This window comes from Bos indicus x Bos taurus, chromosome 15 (genome assembly GCF_003369695.1).
Source record: "Bos indicus x Bos taurus breed Angus x Brahman F1 hybrid chromosome 15, Bos_hybrid_MaternalHap_v2.0, whole genome shotgun sequence".
Lineage (NCBI taxonomy): Eukaryota > Metazoa > Chordata > Mammalia > Artiodactyla > Bovidae > Bos > Bos indicus x Bos taurus.
In genome coordinates this window covers 12,269,861-12,288,710 of record NC_040090.1, presented here as the reverse complement: position 1 = coordinate 12,288,710, position 18,850 = coordinate 12,269,861, and the positions used below count along the sequence as shown (strand labels likewise).

Here is an 18,850-nt window from a genome sequence, read left to right as displayed (position 1 = left end):
TGCATGTATATGTGAGAGCGTGCACACATGTGCACATACAAAATTAGGCTACCACTTCAAATTACTTATTCTTATAGCCTATTTTACACAGCAATGTTTGGTCGGAAACTAACCTTAACTGCAGACAAGGAAAAGTATAGAAGACAATCAGTTTTGATAAAAGGGGATAATTATTTAACTTAAACCAAATGGCAACCCACTCCAGTGTTCTTGCCTGGAGAATTCCAGGGATGGGGGAGCCTGGTGGGCTGCCATCTATGGGGTCACACAGAGTCGGACACAACTGAAGCGACTTAGCAACAGCAGCAGCAGCAAAGACCATATCATTTTGATGTTTGTGTTTTATTAGCATAATCTGAACTACCCTTATGTAATAATCTAACAGAGAATCTTAATATTTTAAATAAAAAAATTAACTGTAGTTTATAAGCTATGTTAATGTATGTTATTTAGTTCAGTCTTTAACCACTGAAATTAAGTTGACTATGGATATTATGGTCTGAATCGTGTCCCTCCAATATTTATATATCTAAGTCCTAAGCAACCAGGACCTCAGAATGTGACTGGGTTTGGAGATGGATCTTTAAAGAAGTAATTAAATTAAAATAAGTTCATTACAGTGGGCCCTAAGCCAAAACAACTGCTGTCCTGAAAACAACTGCTGTTCTGAAGAAGACCAGATTAGGACGCAGACACAGACAGAGGGAAGACGATGTGTGGATATAGAGGAAGACCGCCAGCCATCTGTCGGTCCAGGAGAGAGCCTTCCAAATAAACCAGCCCTGCTGACACTTTGATTTTGGACTTCCAGCCTCCAGAACGTGCATGCTTAAGTTGCTTCAGTTGTTTCCAACCCTCTGCAACCCTATGGACCGGAGCCTGCCAGGCTCCTCTGTCCATGGATTCTCCAGGCAAGAATACTGGAGTAGGTTGCCATGCCCTCCTCCAAGGGATCTTCCCAACCCAGGGGTCGAATCCATGTCTTTTAAGTCTCCTGTGTTGGCACGCAGGTTCTTTGTCACTAGTGCCACCTGGGAAGCCACCCAGACTGTGGTTCTTTTTCATGGCTTCGATAGAAAACCCATACAACTGATTATGCCTGATTTATGGATGAAGCTAATAGACACTGAGCAGGTCATATGAGCTTCTTGCCTTAACACTGAAGAGAATAACTAACTGTTAACAGCCAGAATCAGAATTTGAATCTGTGTTCCTGAGAAGTCTAAGTTCTTTCCACCTTGACATGGTGCTTCTTGAGTAATCCAAAAACACAGAGATGGTGCCTTTAGAGCAGGGGTCACCAGCCCCCTGTTAGAAACCAGCTGATGAGCAGCAGGTGAGCTAGTGAAGCTTCATCTGTATTTACAGCTACTCCGCATCTACTTGTATTACCTCCTGTGCTCTGCCTCCTGTTAGGCCAGCAGTGGCATTAGAGTCTCATAGGAGCATCAACCCTAACCCTAAAGTCAAGGTGGAATATCCTGAGATTGCCACAAAAGAGAAATAAAGTGAAAAATAAAGGCAATGCACTTGAATCATCCTGAAACCATGCCCTCCCCACTCCCCTGGTCTGCAGAAAAATTGTTTTCCGTGAAACCAGTCCCTGATGACAGAAAGGCTGGGGACCACTGCTTTAGAAGAATAATGCACTGGATGGTGAAGCTTTTGTTGACTAGAAAGCAAGTCTCTATTTAGCTCAGCACATAGTCACATGTCACATATGTGGTGACAGAATCATGATTTTGCATGTCTCCACTCCTACCCCATTCCCTTATCTTTACTCTGTGATGTGACGAGGGGCATCCGACCTGGATGTAAATCCATATTTCCTGGCATGTGATTAAAAAATATCAATCTCAGAGCCTTCATCTAAGACCTGCTAAATTATAATCTTGGACAAGGCAGAGGAATGAGTCAAATAAGCTGTACTGGGACTTCCCTGGTGGTCCAGCGGTTAAGACTTTGCCTTCCAATGCAAGGGGTGTGGGTTTGATCCCCGGTCAGGAAGTTTGATCCCACATACCGCTTGGTCAAAGAAACAAAACATAAAACAGAAGCCATATTGTAACAAATTGAATAAAGACTTTAAAAATGACCCATATAAAAGAAAATCTTAAAAAAATGATAAGCTGTATTTTTTTAAAGAATATTCCCAGACAATTTTGACACAGGTAGCCAAGCAATATTTGGGAAGCCTAGCTACACATAGTGGAAAGACTATGAGTTTTGAATCAGATACGTATAAACTTTAATCTTAACTCTTCATTATAATTTAATAATTCTGAGTTTTAAATTCTTCACATGTGAAATGAAGGATAAAAATCACTGTAGACAATGGTGTATGCATGTGGATGCTTACCTACTGTATACATATTGTCATTTGTTATGTTTTTATTTTTTTAAACACTGAATATAGGCTCTGGAGGGCTTCCCAGTTGGTGCAGTAGTAGAATCCTCCTGCAATTCAGGAAACTATGGTTCAGTCCCTAGTCCGGGAAGATCCCCTAGAAAAGAAAATGGCTACCCAGTCCTGTATTCTTGCTGAGAAATCCCATGGACAGAGGAATTTGGCAGGTTATAGTCCAGGGGGTTGCAAAGAGTCAGACACGACTAAGCAGCTGAGCACTACAGGCCCTGGAACTCTGAACTGAAGCTCTGCTCTCAGCAGCTGCCTCATATTCGATCTCTGAGCATTGGTAACACTGGCCACAGAGAGCATGTCAAGGCCTCCCCACCATATGGGTTCCCAGTTATCCAGGCTATCAGTTTCACATTTGCCTTAATGATCCATGATCCCTCTTTCAAAAGGTTATCAGCCCCGGAAGAAAATTATCCCAGTAGGACATTCAGATTCTTACACAAGCCAGATTTCTGGACCAATAGCAATTCTCTTCCCTTAGTTTATAGCCAGAATGTGCCAAGTCATTTTACAAAGTGCTTGGGAAATTACTTCCAATGTGAGGAGCCAAATCCTCGTATTGAGTTAGCGTTTCATCTATTTCTGGTAGAAATTTCTCAGGGTTCTCAGATCCCAGGCTTTGAATCACAGCAGATATCTAAGCACCAATCATGGCAAGTTTCTGCTTTGTTTCAGAGACTTGAAAGCCAGAATCAGCTTGACAATTCTACACTCCAATAAACTGCCAACCGAACAGAATGAGATTCACCCATTATTCTTTCTGTCACTGTATCAGGAAAAATCAAAGTCCAATCTGCTTGGGTTTCAGCTTTTTCTAAAACTTTCCTTCCTCCCAGTCCCCTTTCTGCCATCCCTCTCATTCCTCTGAGAGTTTAATAGAACACCAGATTGGAGAAAAATCTCATAAAATGCCCAGCCATTCTGCATCTCTTTTAAACAAATCCTAACCATGGGACAAGAGATCAAAGAGCAGAAAAACTGATTCGTTCACCACCAAACTAAGTGAGGTGGTAGAGGTGGCAGTGTTTCCTCTAAGCTGAATGAGCCCAAGATTCTAAATAGCACCTCGGAAATGAGATTCTCAGCTGAGACTCTGAACACTTTCTTTTTCTTTTTTTTTTTTTTTAGACCAAAATTTGGTTTTTATTTTTTATTTATTTATTTTTTAATTTTATTTTATTTTTAAACTTTACATAAGTGTATTAGTTTTGCCAAATATCAAAATGAATCCTTAACCCTGCTGGTCCAGTGGTTAAGACTTTGCCTTCCAATACAAGGGGTGTGGGTTTAATCCCTGGTCAGGGAGTTTTGCCCCCACATACCTCTTGGTCAAAAAACAAAACATAAAACAAAAGTCATATTGTAACAAATTCAATACAAACTTTAAAAATGACCCATATCAAAAAAAATCTAAAAAAAAAAAGGATAAGCTGTATTTTTTAAAGAATGTTAAGATAAACCATTATTGTTGTGATAAACCATTATTCAGTGTTGGTCTGCCAATAGTTAGGAATGGCCATGCCAATGAAACATAGGGAAAATCCTCTCTAGTTAAGGGTGGAGATGGTTCATTCAAAATTCCTCGTGGGGATCAAAGAAGGGGAAAGAGGAAGGGACTCTTAGAGACTATTTCGTATTTGACTGTGGGGTGATAAAGCTCCATGCACTTTTAGGCTTTATAAGCCATCTTCTTTCTATTATCTGTTTCTGGAGGCATTTTTTTCCTGCATTCTAAATATCTATTGTAAGAAATCAGATGTTCGAAGACCTGTTACACCTGAGTTTTCTTAGTCAAATTGCTAAGAAATTTGACTACTCTTTAAAAGCATGTCTTCCTCTTCTCCATTCCCACACACATTTTTCTCCAAAGAAGTCATTTGAATGTAAAACATCCCCTTCCTCCAGAACTTCAGGTCTTTTTTGTTTAAGAAATAATGGTTGCGCACCAATTATATGCTAAGCAAAAATCTAAGTCCTGAATACAAATGATAAAATAAGCTCTTTTCCTTACAGAATGTGCAGTCTGGTGAGAGGAAAATTCACAGGGGAAAAAAAAAAAAAAAGATAATTTGAGTACAATGCAGTAGTTTAGCATTTTACACAGAGTATTACAGAAGTATAGCAGAAGAACATTAAGCCCAACCTGGTATGGGAGTGGGTGGGTATACAACGATGTTAGAAGTAACAGCCAAGATCAAAGTTAATTTATCGAGATCTTTAAAATAGGGTATGGATAGGGAATGAAGAACAGGAGTTGGCGGTGACAGGTTGGGGGCAGGATTCAAGGTGGGTCTTTAAATGTATCAGTCTTAGGAATTGTTGACACACTGCTGATACAGTAAGACTGGTGGATGATGACGTTGAAGAGAAAGACTACATCTGAGTCATGGAGTGCTGAGATGCTGGTATGAGGAAGTGAAAGTGGAAGTCATTCAGTGGTGTCCGACTCTTTGCTACCCCCTTGGAATTCTCCAGGCCAGAATACTGGAGTGGGTAGCCTTTCCCTTCTCCAGGGGATCTTCCCAACCCAGGGATCGAACCCAGGTCTCCCACACTGCAGGTGGATTCTTTACCAGCTGAGCCTCAAGGGAAGCCCTTAGATGCATTTCTAGAAATGATGAATCCTCAGAGAAAAGTTCAAAGCAGGAAAGTGACATAATTCCATTTGCATTTTTGACAGTCTATGCCTCAAATATTATAAAGAATGGATTTATAAACAGAAAAGCAAGGTGCAAAGAGTACTAACTAGGAGGCTCTTGCAATATATTAGGTGAGAGTGGATGTGATTTCATCTCTCAATAGAGATGCAAACATATAGAAAACACATTGTTGAATTATTCAGCAAATAGATTTTTTTTCCCCAAAGTCAGTCAGTTTTCAATACAAGTCTTTAATAAGGAAAATCATTTCTATAGATTTACTACACACATTTAAAAAAAAGAAACGTTTCTTTGAATGAGCATATAAAAAGTTCATCTGGAGACTTCTCTGGTTGTCCAGTGGTTAAGAATCTACTTGCCAAGGTAGGGGACTCAGGTTCATCCCTGATCTGAGAAGCTCCCACGTGCCTCAGAGCAACTAAGTCCATGCGCTTCAACTACAGAGCCTGTGCTCTATAGTCCATGAACCGCAACTCCTGAAGCCCTTGGGCCCTTGAGCCAGTGCTCCACAACAAGAGAAACCACTGCAATTAGAAGCCCGTGCAACTAGAGAGCAGCCCTGCTCGCTACAGCAAGAGAAAGCCCGAGTGCAGAGGTGAAGACCCAGTGCAGCCGAAAATAAATTTTTATTTTTTTTAAAAAAAGAATACCTTCTACTTAAAAAAAAAAAAAAAAACCACTTCATTGGGTATAATTTTTAGTAAGACTGTAGATAACTCTACATGTGGAAACTCCACATTATTTAAATTATAAGAACAAATTTTCTTTAGGCATTTTGCCTGCTCCTATCCCTCTATTAGCTTCTATTAAATAGAGAAGAGAATGTCAGTTTTACTGCTCATTTACTAAAATATCTGTGCTTGTTCCTGACCCTGATGGAACTTGCCTTGCTAAGAAAGATGAGTATTTCCCTGCTGGCTAAAAAATAAATAAATAAAATTAAAAATAAAATCTATTTCCACTATATATAGTTTCTCAAAAGGTTCTCAGCGTCTTTGATACATCAAATTTATCTTACCTGCCACCATCATCTTATTTCAAGCCCTGAAATCTGGGCAGGGATCATGTCATATTAACAATCACTCTTGGGAATGGTTGCTGATAAAACGTCCAAAACAATTTATTACATTTGATTTAGCCGCTATGCTATTTTGGAAACTCCTTCTTAGACCTACAGGAAGATAAATGTGTGCACAAAATAAAACCTTCCAAAACCTTCAAGTACCAGGATTCTGATTTTCCTTATATTGTGAAGCCAGATTCCAATGTCTAAAGATATAGAGAAACCAGGTTATTGATTCTGTTGAAAAATAGAGTGAGTAAAAGGCAGGTTTTGTATGTTGGGCTCAAAATCCAGGCTTCTGATATGTGGAAATCTACCTTACATCTCATCTGTGTGATACTAATCTTGAGGTTAATTGAGAAGACAACCAAACCAAAAGGAAAAAAAAAAACACATACTACCCTCTGCCTTCCAAATCATCAGATTGTCAAATGAGGATAATTCTTGTCATTATAGAGTACTGAAACTGAATCCTCTTCAAAGAGATTTTTCTTAACTGATGAAACATAAACAGCTAAACACTTAAGAGAAAAAATACACCAAGAATATACCAGAACTTTGCTGAGCTCCTGTACACTCAAGCCCTTTCAAAGACCTTCCTGGTCTTTGTAGATGTAGTTAACAAGACAGATGTAGTTAGCTCCTGCCACACTGATTTCCAAGAAAACAGAAACTGACAAGAGTTTGCACACGTGATTAGGACAGGTTGGAAGTGCTATATTTGGTTTGTGCAAAAGGAAAGGTAGCAAGTAATGAAGAGAAGAATAAGGTATTGAGCTCTTGCTATAAAGATTGTGTTATTTAGTCCCCACCACAAACATCTGAGACAACTGTTATTTGAGTGTAATTTTACCCAGTGAACTATGAAAAAACTAAAAGTTAGTGAGATTCATAACATATTCCATGGCATATACTGTTAATATGTGCATTTTTGATCAGGCATCTTAATTCAACAGGCTATTTCAGAAACAGGATTGTTTAGTGTATCCTGTTTGACAAGGCTAATTTTTACAACTAGGTCTTTTAACATTAGCCAAACTATATACTATTAAACTTTTAAGTTCATAAGAAAATCACTATGAAGTTAGAAAAACATTATTCTTACTCATTTCTGAGTGTAACCCCATCTCTGGCGCCCATTCCAATAGGCACATCCTTTGCTAGGGTAAATTTAGGCTGGTATAGGGTTGGAGAATATGAGGAGTGAAAAGTAAGTGATGTTTATTGGCAAGAGGGCACCTAAGAAGAAGTCCTAGACTTGCACATTTACAAATCAAATATATTTATATCTAATATATTCCAGAGAGAATTACAAATCACCCTAAGTAAATTTTTCACTCTCTAAAAAACTAACTGTAACTTAATGGCATGTATCTCAAATTAGTTTAATCATTAAACAGATTGAGCTACTTATTAATACAGCTTATTCTGTTTTTTAAATTTTAAAAAATCTAGAGGAAAAATACCTTTTACAGAGTTATGATTATGCTAACTCATTATCCATTTAACAAATATTTTGAAAGCTTATTAAGTTCTTTTCACCAACCAAATTGTGTGGGCGATAGATATAAGACATTTGGAGTGATTGAAGTCTATTTGGACCATAATATAATCTCTTGGGCTGCGATCCACATTGAGCAGTGAATCCCCAATTAAATATTTCACCAATTTTTCAGCAATTTTAGTAGCACAGATATCTTTATTAAAATTTCTTTGGATTCATAATTTTTAAAAATATATAATTTTATTGTATGTACACATACCTATGTATTTCTTAAAATATATTTATATATACATCAAAATGTGCATTTTAATGAAATATTAAATAAATTATTAAGAAATCTTTAATTTAGAAAATTGATATCCTTCACAATTTTGATGAACATTAAGGATATAGAAAGGGTCAGTGTTTTCTGTGCTTCACATCATTAGTTATAAAACATATTTTGCATTTTTATAGGGTTGTATCTACATAGCTATATTAAAATAATATTATCAGAATATTTCTTGTCAAGTTGCATTCTATGACTTGAATCCAGGGATCTACATGCCCGTAATCTTTTCACTGGGTGAGATTCCAAAATGTAGAAATAAAAAAATATTGAGTCTAGGGAGCAACAGAGGATGAGATGGCTGGATGGCATCACCAGTGCAATGGATATGAACTTGGGCAAACTCCGGGCGATGGTGAGCGACAGGGAGGCCTGGCATGCTGCAGTCCATGGGATCTCAAAGAGTCAGACATGCCTTAGCAACTGAACAGCAAAAACTTCTTTTACAAAACTCAGGACACACACTTATAAGATAATTGAAAAATCTACAAGCAGTAGCAGGCGTTTATTAGGATTGTGGATTAGGAGCTGAGTTCAAACAAATAAAAGGTCAGTACTTCATTAAATGTGTAAACATATTTCTACTTGATGTTCCTTTATTATACTATTGCCCAATATTCAGTAAAACACTGTCTTTGAGTGTTGCATAATACTAAACTAACTATATATCTATTAGTTTAAAAGTAATTTTAAAATGAACACATGTATGTATTAATACTTACATCAATATTTTGCTCACTATGTCAGTTAGAAGCCGTATTCAATAACATGGCATTAACCTCTTTTTGCCTGTGAAAGTGAAAGTTGCTCAGTCATGTCCAACTCTTTGTGACCCCATGGACTATACAGTCCATGGAATTCTCCAGGCCAGAATACCGGAGTGGGTAGCTGTTCTCTTTTCCAGGGGATCTTCCCAACCAGGGATCAAACCCATGTCTCCCGCACTGCAGGCGCATTCTTTACCTGCTAAGCCACAAGGGAAGCCTCCTGATTTTATTTTTATTTTTGCCTGTAGTTCAATCTTAAACTCCAGCATTTTACATCTGAAGTAGTTAAGGCAAAATGTTAATAGCATCATCTGGATCCCTTGTTTATATACATGATCTTGCTGACTTCCTTGAGCCTCTAGACTTTGGAGTTGAAATGTTCTGAACCATCTGTATGGCTCTTCTTAATTAACAGGATTCCTAAGCAGCTTATATACCTAAGTTTGGGGCTGCTATTTTTAATCTCATGTTCTCTTCTATTTTGTTACTCTTTACTTGAGCAATCTCCAGGATCACTAGATGTACCAGAATAATCACACTATGACATATTAGGAGCCCATGTTGTATAATCTTATATCAGATGTAAGGGATCTACTGATTTTATGCATATTTTTCAGGAGAAGAAAAAAATATTTATTTAATTGTTGTCACTCAGTTGCTAAGTTGTGTCTGACTCTTTGTGTCCCCATGAACTGCAGCACGCCAGGTTTCCCTGTCCTATGCCATCTCCTGGAGTTTGCTCAAACTCATGTCCATAGAATCGGTGATGCCATTCAAATTTCTATTTATTTATTTAATAGGGATGGAAAAAATCTAATCCACATCTAATTGAATCAAACCCACATCTCCCGTATCTCTTGCATTGCAGGGAGATTCTTTATCCTGAGCCATTGGGGAAGTCCAATAGGCCATTAAAAGATATGGAAGGAGAGAGGAATAAGTCAAATGACATCAAGAAGAAATAACTATATAAACTTAGAAGATGGAAGGCAACAGATATAATAGGAGAAAAGTAAAAAAAAAAAACTGTTCTTAAAAATGAAGACTCAGATAAATAAAGATAGAACATAACTAAGTGAAATGTGTGGACATTTATTGAGTTCTAGTTCAAACAAACCAGCAGTGAAATACACTGTGGAGAGACTTAGAGGGAACTGAATATGGGCAGGATATTAGACTATTCTGAGAAATTATTGTTAATTTTTATTTTAGCATAATATTATTATAAATACATAGGAACATTGTAGAGAGATTCAATGGAAATATTTAGGAATAAAAAAGCTTGATATATGTAGTTTATTACAAAATAGTCCAGGAAAGCAATTAGTGAAGAAAATATGACGAAATATCAAAAAGTGCTAGTAGGTGATGGAATCAAGTATTTATATCTACTATTATTCTATATATTGGAAACTACCATAATTAAATAGAAGAAAATAAGAAAAATCCTAATGCCAGTTACTAACAGGAAAGCAGCAATGGTGATATACATAAGTTCCTATTCCCTGTGATGGTTCTGTTCAGGAATGGAGGAAATATATATTTGCTAGAAGCATCACCTTCAGACTGACTTATTGTGACTAGAAGTAGAATGCTGTACTGGAGAATACACAAAAGTGCAGTTCAAGGCTAAGATACAAGGCTAAGGAATACAAAGCGTCCGGAGAATCACTTATGCTGAATCAGTATGACCAATATTCAGTTTCATCCATCCATTCATTCATCCAACAAACATCTGAGAGACATGCTTTGTGTATATCTCTCATGATATAAATATGAGAATGACACAGGTAACTCCCTCACCAGATCAGGACGGCAGGAAGACAGTCAAACTGATACACCACAATTCTACACAAGTGTGAATTGAATAACTATGACGCAGAGGAGAGGGAGTAATTAGTTTTGCCTCTACGTCTGTGGTATCTTACGCATTTATTATTGCAGAGGGAAGAAACAACCTAGGCAGAGAGAATAATAAATAAAAATATCTCCAGATGACCTACGTGATTTCAAGACTACTCAGAAACTGAGTATGAACTTTGGCTAGACCACTTAACATATGATGTTGAATAGGAAATTTTGGATCAGACTATAAATTCTTTTGTATGTCAGATTGAGGAATTCATCTATAATTTGACATTTTATTTTAATACAATGTTACAAACATTAATGAGAATCTACTTTGTAGCACAGGCAAGTCTACTCAGTGCTCTGTGGTGACCTAAATGGGAAGGGAATTCAAGAAATAGGGGATATATGTGTATGTGTGACTGATTCACTTTGCTGAACAGCAGAGACTAACACAATATTGTGAGGCAACTAGCTCCAATAAAAATTAATTTAAAAAATTCCAGATTATGTCAGCTGACAGGAATCTCACACTAAGAAGATTAGCATTAATTTTATTTGTATGAAGTGTTCTCCTCCTGAAGAAATTTATTCTGTAGAGAAAGCAAATAAAAATTTTAAACTCTAAAAATGGACCGAGTTCCCCGGAGAATTGTAATATAAACACTCATTGCACTTTTCTTTCAGTTCCTCCTCTTTGCCTGGCCACAGGGGAGTGAATTTGCAAAGAAAATGTCACTTTGCCATCCTTGCTTCTCTGCACAAATTGAGGCTTTCTCGTAGAAGAAAGAAATAACAGGTCTGCGGTGCCTTGCAGCCCTACAGACTGCCCACATGTCTACGCAAAGGGCTGAGAGGTAATCCGAAGAGGTGACACACAGCCTCAGTTCTGCAAAAATAGATTCTAACTAATGACCGGACTATAAACGTTGGCTCCCAGGAGATAATTATCTTATCTCCAACAGGAATAATGATCATATAATTTGAAAATGGTTTGAAACTGGGTATATTTTAATAACTCACAATAATAGTAAAATAAATTATATCCATAAAAGAGCATATCCCCTACACCCTAATGTATATTTGTAAATAATTATTAGAGATGCAAAGAATGCAAATTGTACATTTTAAATTTTCTAAATATGTGCATATAATATACATAAACATACATATACATAGAAAAAATACACATAAATTAATACAAATAGTTTTGTTTAAGTAATGAGATTATGAGTGATTTAAATATTCTTCTTATACTGTGTTCATATTTTATGTTTTTCTTATAGATAGCTATTTAGAGGGATGTGCATGCTAAGCCACTTCAGTCATGTCTGACTTTCTCCAACTCTATGGACTGTAGCTGACCAGGTTCCTCTGGCCACAAGATCCTCCAGGCATGAATACTAGAGTGTGCTGCCATGCCCTCTTCCAGGGAATCTTCCCAACCCAAGGATCGAACCTGCTTCTCTTTACATCTCCTGCATTGTCAGGCAGGTTCTTTACCACTAGCACCCTCTGGGAAGCCCAGAGAGATAGACAGACAGACTGACAGACAAAATCACTGGTCTTAATGGATAACAGAGATAAAAGAACAGAAGCAATTAATTTTCAACAAAAAAATATTATGGAAGGGGGGATTCCTAGTTAGTAATAGTATATGGGTTAAATCTAATACTCCAATTTTCTGAATTCTGAACTGTTCTCTCAATAGCCTATTTGCCTGGGGCAGGGCCACAGTCCAGAATATGCCCATACAAGATCTGTAGCCACCCAGGAAATGAAGTTTTTGCTTTACCTCCATGATTTATAGGCCATGAAGGTTTCAGGAAAACGATAAGCAAAATGATGTTACTCTTCAATTAACCACCCATTAAATTCCCCTCCTTTTCTTCCCTTCATTCTTCCAACAAATATTCATTAATGATTACTGTCTGCCAAGCACTAGGCTAAGGTCCACAATCAAACTGATAATAAAAGATACAAAGCCACCCACACACACATGGTACAGAATCATTCAAGAGGACAGATTGAAATGAATCCCAGGAATAAGTGTCAGAAAGCAGAATTTCAACTCAGAGTGCAAAAAGTTAGGTGATTTTCTTCCAAATACACAATATTGAGATTGGCAGTTGTCAGAGCCATCTGGAAAACTCTTGACATGTCTGACCACTGAGGTGTCATATGCCTCGGTGTGGCCGGCTGGGAACCCACCATCTATTAAAGTCCAGGTCTATTATCTGTGCTGCCACTCAGTGGCTTTACCATAATAGCACCTTTTCAGCTTTTTCCCATTTGAGAGCACCCTTATCAATAGCCAAGGCAAAACTGGATGTGCCAAGAGGCAACTGGCCTCTTGAACTGTGGCGTAATCCCCATTCTATTGAATGTTAGGTGTGTTAATATGGAGGTTCCGCTGCATGTTCCTGTTTAATTGCACATAAAAAGAAGAAAGGCATCCAGAAGGGAGAAACAATTGCCTAAGGTGAGTCTCCCTTGGATCTGCAGAAATATATTTAATTATGAGTGAGGCAATTTATATTCAAATGAGACCTGGGCTTCAATACAAAAAGCAGTAAGCAAAGAGGTGGGGTAGGGACAAAAGTCCAGGAAGACTTTAATCTAAAAGAGGCAGATGCCACGTTCTACTAAGAACCGGGGAAATGAAGAAAGAGGAACGCCTGGACCCAGAGTGCCCCAAGGAATGAGAAGTTTTACAATGTAAATTGTTTTCTTTCCTTTCTTTGGCCTCTGAAGACTAAAAGGCTAGTGGTACTGAAAATAGCTCCATTCCACAAAGTGCTGCATTAATTTTGTGATTTCTAAGGGCCTCTCTTTTAGAAAACCTATCCTAAAAGCAGCATTTATTTTTTACAGGTGAAGAGCAGAATGACAGAGCTGTTCATTTCTTAAGACTACCTACCTTGTGGAGCCAACTCTGGTAAAAGTGCATGTCGGATAAGAAGTGCAAGTTTCGGGGTAATAAAGGGTTTATCCCTTTAATACCTCAGACCAAAAAGAACAGATATTTTAGATACAAATATTTCAAACATGGGTTAAACATTTCCTTGGATTTCAAATTACGCCAAATACAATTTAACCTTTTCAATGATTATTATGAAGATAAATGAGTTCATTGAGTCATAAACACAACTAGCCTAAAGAGCTATTCCCAGTAACCAAGACACTAATTTTTAGCTTAAAAATTAAATTAGAAATCTTTATTTTCCTAAGTTAAAAAAAAATCAGTGATATGCCTAAAAGTCAATATTTCTGTACATCAAGACTGTTACGAATAGAGACAAAATAAGAAAGAAGGTTAAGAGGAAGTTTATTTTTTCCTCATATTACTTTTATGATTTTTCCAGCGCATCCCTCTCTGTATATTTCCTTCTGTATACCCCAGCGTCTTGTACACACATACACACACGTTAACTCATACACTCAAACTTTATCCCCCATCGCAGTGGGACCTTGTTCCTAGGACTTTCTACAACAGTGAAGAGAAGAAAGAATTATTATCTGACTGGGCTCACCTCTTTTGGATTAGTAACTCCCAAGTAACTTGTCACTTGCACTGTAGTTAAATATAGCCTGCATATGGTTCAAAACATCTGTGATTTTACATTCCTGCATAAATTATTTTGTACAGTGGAGTTACTGCAGAAAGTACCCTCCCATCTCCATGGTTACCAATCCTTCCTGTAGAGTTCTGAATTCCCATGTACTGTTAGTACAATCACAGACATGTAGAAATAAAATTCAGAGACACACATTTCTTAAGCCAACATGATAATGGCCAGTGGTACTGGTGGTTAGCAGAAAGTTAGCAGTTGAAGAGGACTGATTGCCTTCGATTTCCTCAGAAATTAACATTGAACATGTTTAGTCTCTAAGTCATGTCCTACTCTTTTGCATGAACTGTAGCCCGCCAGGCTCTTCTGTCTATGGGATTTCCCAGGCGAGGATACTGAAGTAGGTTGTCATTTCCTTCTCCAGGTGACCTTCCTGACCCAGGGATCCAACCCAAGTCTCCTGCATTGGCAGACAGATTCTCACCACTGTGCCGCCTGGGAAGCCCAACACTGGGCATAAGATAAGCATTTTGCATAAATCATATAGAATAAAGTTAAAAAAAATAGCTACATTATTCAAGAGTGGTTAAAGATCCTTTCATTGGACTTAAGTCCACTTGAAGTCATTGTTCACAGCTTTTGATGTTCAAGCCTATCTCAAAAATCTTTAAGGTACATAGTCACTTTCTTCTGGAATTGTTTCCTCATGTTCCTGCCTCAGAGTCCCTGACCTGGGTACATACAAGCAGAGATAAAAAAAATAAGTTTAATAAATGAAGAATTCAAAAGGCAAAATAAATGTGGAGCAGGAATTTAAATACTCACCAAAATAGTTAAATAATATCTATGTCCTCCTAATTGTTCTCAATATGAAATTTAGTTTTCTCTTTAGTCTTCCTGCCTAAAACCATCTGGGTTTCCTTCCTTCCTTCCAATAGAGAAATGCAAGATAAAACCCAGTGATCCCACAATGCTCTAAGGTTCATCCAGAGATACACACACACACACACACACACAACTATTGTTCTTGAATGATACTTACACAAAAGGTAAGAAAAAACTGTTGTGCTTTGAGAACTTTTAATGACAGATGTTAACTGAAGGGCAGGGTTGACAAGGGGGTAATTCAGGGTTGAGGAAGCACAGTGTTGAGGTAAACAACTGAAAAATTAAACCTGTATTTATATTGGATGCTTGTGAACAGAGAAAGCCTTTTTAACAGTGTCCCATTTCCTAAAACATACTAGATTCTTTGTATCATAAGTTGACATCTTTTAGTAATTAAAAGAGAGGAAAATTGCACAGTTCAGCTACCTGAGAAGGATGAATCAATTTCATTGGAGTGCAAATTTGTTTGTTTTGTTTATTGATTACTTACAAGGAAAACTCACCCTCATCTATGTCTCATTTGATATTCTCTCTCATACTGGGAGAAAAAAATGACATGTATTAATAGAAACTTTTCTTCAGTCGGAGATATAGCTGCACATAAAACAGATTCAGTGGCTTGAGAGAGTGAAGGATGCTGAAACTTACAGGAAAGCTGGGAAAATTCTTCCACATCTTTAATCCTTTACTTGGATAAGTATCTTAAATATACATGGGGACATTAACACCTATAAGAACTTGGTAAATTATAAAAGATAACTATTAAAATGCATCCATAAACTGGCAGAAAGGTAAACAGGACAAAGGCTAAATGTAAGAACCAATACATAAAAAATAAAACACTTATATTGGGTTACATTTGGAGGAAATGTGCCAACTCCATTTAATTTAAGCCTCAGATTCACAGCCTCAAGAGGAGTGTCTTGGGCCATTTTGGCTGCTGTAATAAAATACTACAGACTGGGAAGCTTATAGAAAACAAATTTATTTCTCATAGGGAGGCTGGAAAGTCTGAAATCAAGACACCAACACAACTGCATTCCGGTGAAGGCTCTCTTGCTGATTTATAGCCCACGATTTGTCACCATGTCCTCACATGGTAGAGGGGATTGTGAGCTTGCTTGAGTCTCTATCATAAAGGCTCTAATCCCATTCATGAGGGCTGCACACTCATGACCTAGTCACGTTCCAAAGGACCCACTTCCTATTACCTCACCACATATATATGCATGCTAAATCACTTCAGTCATGTCTTGACTCTGTGCAACCCTATGGAAGAGAAGTCCCATCAGGCTTCTCTGTACCTGGGATTCTCCAGGTAAGAATACTGGAATGGGTTCCCACTTCCTCCTCCAGGGAATCTTCCTGACCCAGGGATCAAACCTGTGTGTCTTATGTCTCCTGCATTGACAGACAGGCTGTTTACCCCGATGCATGCTTAAAAGAGGCTTCCCAGGGGGTGCAGTGGTAAAGAATCTTCTAAAATAATCTCTCTCTATACACACACACACACACACACACACACACAAACAGTACTGCTGAATTTACATACTAAATGAAAGAAGTAGCAAAAACAAAAAGTGTAAAGGTATATTCCATAATAAGTACAGAATAGAAAAGTTGTTAAATATGAAAGATCTAATATGGGGTAAATATGATATTAAATAGGCAATCACTGGGAATTTTTAAATAACTAAAATTTTTAATAAAAAGCAATCATCCACAGAACATCTACAAATTTTCAATGAGAAAAGATAAACACATTATAGAAAAACTGCAAATTATTAAGGACAGAGAATACCTTAAAAAATAATAATGATATGAACAGCTAACTTCTCAAAAACTATCAAAACCAAAGAAACATGCAGTGATACTTTCAATAATAGGCTGAAAGGAAACCGAAGAGAAGCTAGCACTGCAAATGCCACAAAGATATATTTTAAAAATAAGAGTGACAAAAAGTTTTTAGACAATAATGCAGAAGTCCCTTACATACGACTGAGTTCCATTCCAAGCATGTGTTCATTCATAGGTTCAATTTGTTCACAAGTCCATCAAAGTTAGCCAAGGTACCCAACTAACACAATCAGCTATATAATATTGTACCGTAATAGGGCGACAATACTTTTCGTACTAATAATAGATCTAAAAAATACAAGCACAAAAAATAAAGGAAACATTTCTAATCATACAGTGCAGTACCTTGAAAAGTGCAGTAGTACAGTACAACAGCTGGCATATAGGGGCTGCTGCTGCTGCTGCTATTAAGTCACTTCAGTCGTGTCCGACTCTGTGTGACCCCATAGACGGCAGCCCGCCAGGCTCCCCCATCCCTGGGATTCTCCAGGCAAGAACACTGGAGTGGGTTGCCATTTCTTTCTCCAATGCATGAAAGTGAAAAGTGAAAGTGAAGTCGCTCAGTTGTGTCTGACTCTTAGCAATCCCATGGACTGCAGCCCACCAGGCTCCTCTGTCCATGGGATTTTCCAGGCAAGAGTACTGGAGTGGGATGCCATCGCCTTCTCCAGGCATTTAGGGGCAGGCATCAAGTGAACAAGCAAGAAGAGTTACTGACTGGATGTGGAAGAGGAGGTGGGAGATGGCAGAGCTGCAGAATCATCAGCAACAGTAGATGGAGGGCAAGCTGCGATTTCACTCAGGCCTGACACTGACGTCGTGCACACTCACATCTTTGAAAGCTCACAACTTGAAGGTCCTATATAGGGGACTTACTGTATGTGTCACGCCACAAAGGGATTAATCATCATTAAAAAAAATTCTAAAGAATGGACAGAGATTTTTATCTATATTTTTCAGATACTACAACTATAATAGCTATATTTGGGGAGATGTAATAAGCATTCGATAATATTTTTGAATCAATCAATTCATCAACCATGAACTTCAGGTGGAAAGGAAGTGAGGTTATATGAAAAATCTGAGATTTCAATGAAGAAATAAAAAAGCAAATGACTTTGTTTATATGTAAGTAAAACTAATAAACTGTAACCATATAAAACAAACATGTGAATTGTGGACTCATAAAAAATAATGATAAAACTAAAATACATGGCTATAGCTATCATAATGGGTTTGTCTGAGTTAAAATACTATAAGGTCTTTTAGTGTTTAGGTGGATAGTAAAGATATTACAATGCTTCACAGTTGATATGCACACAATTTAAAATTCATAAGGTGATCATTTAAAAAATGAATAACACAATCAAACCCCACAGATATGAAAACATGGAATGATAACAACAGAAAATCAATGCCGGAACAAAATAAAACAGCTGAAAAATACAAAGGAGGGAAAGAAACAGAAAATTACATTCACAAAACACGACAAATGGAGGGTACGGAATCTGATGGCAGAAATAAATCCAGATGTTTAAGAAATTGCAACAAATGTAAATTGACTCAGTATCCAGATAAAAGGCAGCTAGACTAGGAAGGAAAAACCCAATTCTGCTGTTTACAAGAAACACACTTAAAATATAAGAAAACAGACATGTTAAAGGGAAAAGATGAAAAGAAGATGCCAGGTAAATATTGAAAAAAAAATTGTGATATGATTAGAGGTAAGTAGAAAGTAGGTCAGGTTTTGCACTTTTTGACCTTGCTCTAGGATTTAGGCTTTATTTACTCATTATAGCCTTTAGTCCTTTGTGTTGGCAACATTTACACGCATTGTTGGAACTGAAAGACCTATAAAGGTTTATCTCTAAAGTTAAGTTTTGTTTGGCCGTAAGACAAACATATATTTTGTGACATAACCATGAAGACACTGTGATACATGCT

The 18,850-nt window shown here is 37.4% G+C and overlaps 1 protein-coding gene and 1 long non-coding RNA gene across 6 annotated transcripts in view; one reads left to right on the top strand and one right to left on the bottom strand.

Moving 5' to 3' along the window:
• The window catches only part of LRRC4C (leucine rich repeat containing 4C), a 1,428,975-nt gene that overhangs the window by 1,312,975 nt on the left and 97,150 nt on the right, over positions 1-18,850 (bottom strand). The window lies entirely within an intron of this gene.
• Positions 12,966-14,741, top strand: LOC113905398. Of its 2 annotated transcripts, none has more exons than XR_003514664.1 (3): positions 12,966-13,071; positions 13,464-13,527; positions 14,586-14,741. It is a non-coding gene; the product is annotated as an uncharacterized LOC113905398 (long non-coding RNA). The 2 variants fall into 2 exon arrangements; XR_003514663.1 differs by having other exon boundaries at positions 13,464-13,565.